Consider the following 6,000-nt stretch of genomic DNA (forward strand, 5'->3'; position numbering starts at 1 on the left):
TTTTGAATACTACAGCAATGTTTCCTGAAACATTCACTTCTTATAGCTAGGTTATTCATTCCATTTTAGGAAATATATACTGAAACCTACCTCACCAAAGTCTTAACTCTTTGTCTTTGTACTGTTTCCTCTCTTAGGAGAAGAATGCCAGTCAGTGGCTATTAGACAGGATTACCAAGGCTAAGTGTGGAAAATGCATGTTCAGGGTAGTGCTTTGAGAAATTGCTAGAGATATCTGAAGGGGGAGATTGTTGATCCTGTGTAAAACCATTCTCATGCATTGGTTGGGTGCACAATCCACATTAAATTAAGTACTTTAAAAGAAAGTTAAGCATATGCTTAAATAACTCCCAGTGAAATCAATGGGACTTTAACAAGCGCCTAACTTTGGTTGTGTCATGTCCAACCAAATTAACCATCTTTTTTTTAAAAAAGTGTTAAATTCTCTTCTTAAATGTCATCAGTACCAATTCCTTCATATATCAAGCTGTCTAAAACCATACCTCTTGTGGGTAAGTATCATGAAACTACCCAACATAGATTAAGAGTGTGTAGAGCGGCCAATTCATAGAGGAAAGTGCCTTAGGTTAATTCAGCCCAAAGCAATTTTACAAGTTCCTAAGGAGTATTTGTACACACACATATACTGGACATTGAATCTCAGACTTATGTTTTGTATATGAGATGCAAATGATGGGATCCAAAGCAAGTTACTCACATCTAAATATCTTTGAAATTAATAAACTATTCAGTTTAGTTTTTTAGCTATTACAAAAGACCAAGAAAATGATAAAAAGAAAACTAGGTGATAGGTAAATTTGAATACATTAAGACAGTTATAACACAATTAATAGCCTTTCCTTAATAAAAGTCCATTGTAACACTAATAAAAATGTAGCAACTTTGAAATGAATGTGCTTTAATTCACTGGCAAATCTCGGTTATCTCTCTGATTTTAAGCAGACTTGTGTGAAAGTACCTTTCAAGCAGAATTAAAGCAGAATTAGTAACAATGCATTTGATATATCCACCTCCAGGGTGGTTTCTTACTATGCCCTAATTACAGCATGGGCCACTAAAGAACAAGTGGGAAGGAGAGACAGAAGTCATAAAAATAAAATGCACTTATTGATGGGCAGTGGGTAAGGGATTTGAGGCTGGGGTATAAGAGGAGGATCAGGGAACAGTAAAAAAAAGTTTCTCTCATCCTCCCCTTGACCAGGCCTCACAGAATCCCCTGTAGCCTCAGAGCCTTAGCAGATGCTGCCTTCACATTTTAATGCGTTGCTCAAAAGTTGATCCATTGCCATGGCAAAGAAAATACTTCAGCTTTTTTTTGCTGTGTACAAATGGAAGTGATGCAGCAAAGACTACCTAATGTACTAATAGATAATCAGATGCCCACTTACAGCTGTGATAATGGGAAGCAGATTTATAGTGAGAGAACAAGCTGCCCTCACACCTACAAAATCTTCAGAAATTCATGATGAGTGGTCTTTACCACTCAGTGGATGACAAACCAATCGTGAGTCAACAATGTGACGGTGAGGCCCAAAAGGTCAATTCTATTTCAGGCTGCATTATTAATACAATGTACCATCCACTGCCCAGTCTTGGGAAGCAACAGTCCTGCTGCTGTGGTTTTCCTTACTACTCGGCTCTGGTCTGATTCGGAGTGCTGTGTTCAGTCCTGGCCACCCACAAGTCAAGGAGGATGTTGACAGGTGCAAAAGGCTCTTAAGGAGAGCTCTGAGCCACACAGGTGAAAGCTAATAATGTGGGAGCGTGCTGTGCTCAGTCCCTAGAAGAGCAGATGACCCAGGTTGTGTACAGGCTTTCTAAAATGTGCAGACACTGATGGATGCACTGACCATGTCCTGGCTGATACATGGTCACTGTTAGTCTGAAGGAGGCCTTCGCACACAGGGATACCCAAATGTAGGGCTCCATCCACACCGATGGAGATTAAAGAGCACCAAAATGTATTCTGTACCCATGGACTGACACTGATTCATGGGTACTAGGTGACTGAAGAAGGTTTATATTAGAAAGATATCCATCTTTTGTAAGGTGAGGGCTGTGCTTAAATTATGGCAGGAGGAAAGGTGGGGGGTGGGGGTGCTGCTGCTGCTGAATGAAATCCACAAGCCCCAAACATAAGTTTTACCATTTTAGGGCTACCTAAAGACTTATTAAAAACAGTAGCTAAAAAGTCTGCCCACCTTAATGTACTTTCTGGGGCAGCACTAGCAGAGTAATATATACCTTTTTTCATTGTCCCTGTGCTATTATTACAGTGGTACCTCGGGTTACAGAGGCTTCAGGTTACAGACGCTTCAGGTTACAGACTCCGCTAACCCAGAAATAGTACCTCGGGTTAAGAACTTTGCTTCAGGATGAGAACAGAAATTGCATGGTGGCGGCGCGGTGGCAGCGGGAGGCCCCATTAGCTAAAGTGGTACCTCAGGTTAAGAACAGTTTCAGGTTAAGAACGGACCTCCAGAACAAATTAAGTTCTTAACCTGAGGTACCACTGTATTCGCTAATCAGCGAATGAAGGGCTAACTGCACTTTCCATGCTAGCCTGCACAACAGTGGTCTAATGCGTTTTGCAGAGGAACTCTTGGGAAGAGGTACTTGGTACTTTCCCATCTCCAAATTGCCCCCACCCCAAGAAGTTTTTCCCCTTGTGGAGTTTTGACCACACATTCCCAAGGACAACTGTGTGTTTCCCATCACTAACGTGGAGTTTAAAGCCATGGAGGGGGTGGATGTTTTAATAGTGGGGCAGTGGTGGGCAGGGAACCAGTTAAATGCATCTCCACTCCCAAAAACTCCCAAGGGAAGTGACTTCCTCCTTTAAACATCTCGCCTGGGTCTTAAATGAACAAATGTGCTCCATCAGTGGTATGCCAACTTGAACAGGAGGGGGGATATAAATTTGCTTATAACCCTTAAGAAGTATAAATTTTAAAGAATAATCATATTGGAAATATAAAGAAATGTAAGACTCTATTTTTCAACAATAAAAGCCTTTAGTAGTTCATTTACTTCGCATATGGGCAGAAGAAATCCTCAAGAAAGCAAAGATTAACCCATCGCATGTGGAGTAGGCGGTCTCTTTGGGCTGCCGGCCCCCTGAAGACCACCATTAGGCAAGAGAGCCACACCACACCTTATTTCTCCTGGCAATTACATTGATCTGTTTTCTTATATGTGTGACAATGTCAAAAGGACACAACGTGTGTGTTGTGAAACAACTATTCCCCCACCCTAGCCAAATAAATAAATTCTCTACATTGAAACAAATGTACTGGGGTGAGATCCTAATGTGGACTTTACATCTAAGTAAGCGGGTCCTGTGTACAGCCAAAACCACAATGGCAAGTCCTTTCATAAATAAGGCTCATGGTTCAGTCCCCAGTGTGTCTCATTACAAGGATCTCAAAAGGCAGAAGTGGCAAAGTGAGTGCAGGGCCAGGGCCTGTGGCACACATAGCTCTGGCCTCCAACACCTCGTCACAATTCCCTGCAGCTCAGTACCTGCTGCCTGAGGCCACCTCACACCGCCCTAATGCTTGGACCGGCCCTGATTCACTGCTAAATGTGCACGAAAGAGTTCACTGGAAGTCCAGAACATTTTGCTGATCCTATTATCGCTTTCAACACTGACTCAGAAATTCCAGCAGTGGGAAGCAGCCACTAGGCAAGGGAGATGAACCTGTCAGGATCTAGCTGGGATTTCACAGGGACAGGAGAAGAAAAAGGGCTTGCCACAAGCCTCTGCTGCAGGTGTGTGGCACAGGCAAGGCCTTTAAAATCTACCTTATTCAACCTGGTGGCCTCCAGATGTTGTTGGACTCCCGTTCCCATCAGCCCTAGCCAGCATGGTCTGGGACGATGAGAGAGTTGTGGTCCAAGATTTCTGGAAGGCGCACCCAGCTGAATAAGGCTGATTTAGATGAAGATGTTTCTGCAGGTGCCACAGCTCTTAAGGCAGGCCAAAGCACCTGTGGTTAAGCTTTCCTTTCCTTTTCAAAAATCCTATTATTATTTCTCCTCCTCCTCCTCACAGCACGTTACCTGGCTGCTATGGGGGTCCATGAGTGGCAGCCCTTTGAATATAATGGTCTTGTTTTGAAGGCAGTGGCAGTTAAATGTCCTGGCATGGGCCCTGGCTTCCTTCCTTCCCCGCTCACACATCCCTCCCCCTCCCCCCCCCGCCTGTTTTGTCCTCGTTTTTTGTTGTTGTTCAGCCCACAGCAATGTGATCTGGTGCCACCCCTCCCCCCCTGCCGCCTCAGAGGGAAGCAGCTCAGACGTTTCCGAGGCTGGTGGTGTCACTGACTTGATTCAATGCCAGAGCAAAGGAGGGGGGCACAGGCGGCGTTCCCATAGAACCAGAGAGGCAGAGAAAGCAGCAGCGGCAGCGCGCCGCTCCTTGGGGACTGATGATGGTTACTTCTGCCTTGAGACCAGCTTCTTTGTGCATCCCAGGAGGAAGGAGTCTACGTCCTTAGCAGACAATAAACTCCTCGCTGAGTTCTAGCCCATCAACAGCATGCAGCCGCTCCTTCCTCTCCTCTCCTCGCCTTCCCTCCCCAACCCCCAACTCCACTCGACAAGGCAGGCTGTGAAACAAGCTCACAAGCAGAAGTGGATGGGCAGATATACCTGGAATTGAAACGAGACACAGCCCACCAGTCTTTAAAATCCTAATCATGCAAAAATCAGCTGAAGACATAATGGTCTGTTTTTGCTTTGCTGACCTTACATTTCTAAACCTTCCCTTTTAAACTGGATTCTGGAATCATTGCAAGGATTTGTCCATTTAACCATTTCATTGGTCTCTCTGATTTTCTAAGGGGGTCCTTAGCAGGGAAATAGCTGCATGCCGGATGCCAATAGCTTAGCATAAGCCATTGTCCTTGTTTGCATGTAACACTAAGACAAACCATGGTTTAATGTGAAGGAGCAAGCATGCAGGCTCCTGAATTGGGGATCGGGGCTGCTTTGCTGGGCATCTGCTACCTCCCATGCTGCACTGCGCTAAACCATGGTTTGGCTCACGGTTTAGCTCTCCCAGACAAAGCTTGGCTGCAGCTTGTGGTTTGCTTGGGAGAACTAAGCTATGATCTTGGGTTTGGACAACACACCATGGTTTAGCTCGGGAACAAAACAACCAGGGAGAACAAAAGCTGCCACGATCTCATTCACGCTAAGCCATGGTTTGTGATGAATCAGCCACTGCATGCGGGCCTGACTGGACAGAACCATTTAGTGAAAACAACTGTGACCTCTTCTGTTTGGATGTGTGATGTTGGTTGCTATGGACTGTTTGTAGCAATTGTCCAGTCTTGCGGGGCATACAACAGAAAACAAGGTAAAACAATACATAAATCTTGAGTTCAGACTTCAGGCAAGGTCAAAAGGACAAGCAATTTCAGAATGTAAGAACCAGGACCATATATAATGCTGGTATGCAGAGCCGGAACGAGAACCAATCACAATTCAGATTGTGATTTTCAACAAAGAACAGCAAAGAGCTAGGGCTTTATGCTCAGAGCAGAGGACTCTAATGCTGTGAACAGGATCTGCAGAAAAGTTCCACAAAATACTATTTCAAGGGATGATGTTTCAGCGCCATGATGTTTGCCCAAGCCACACATGCTCCCCTTGAGGTGGCGGGGATGATCCATTTTTCCAGGACTTGGCCTGCAATAATTTGCACATGGAAATGAAATGCTGCTTGGAGCAAAGGTGTGAAATGTTCCTGGTTGAGGAGCTGTGGCTAAGAGGTGGAGCCCATACTCTAGCATACAGAAGACACCTGGTTCAATCTCCGCTGCCTCCAGGTAGGGCAGGGAACACCTGAATCCCTGGAGAGCTGCTACCAGCTTTCCAAAACTTGGGTCTCCAGGGGTGTGTGTGGTCTGTGAGAGATGAAGAGAGGTATGGTGGGAGAGAATGAATGAATGTGTGGTCTATGTGTATGTGTGA

The sequence above is a fragment of the Podarcis bocagei genome (assembly GCF_964188305.1).
Source record: "Podarcis bocagei genome assembly, chromosome: 5".
Taxonomy (NCBI): domain Eukaryota; kingdom Metazoa; phylum Chordata; class Lepidosauria; order Squamata; family Lacertidae; genus Podarcis; species Podarcis bocagei.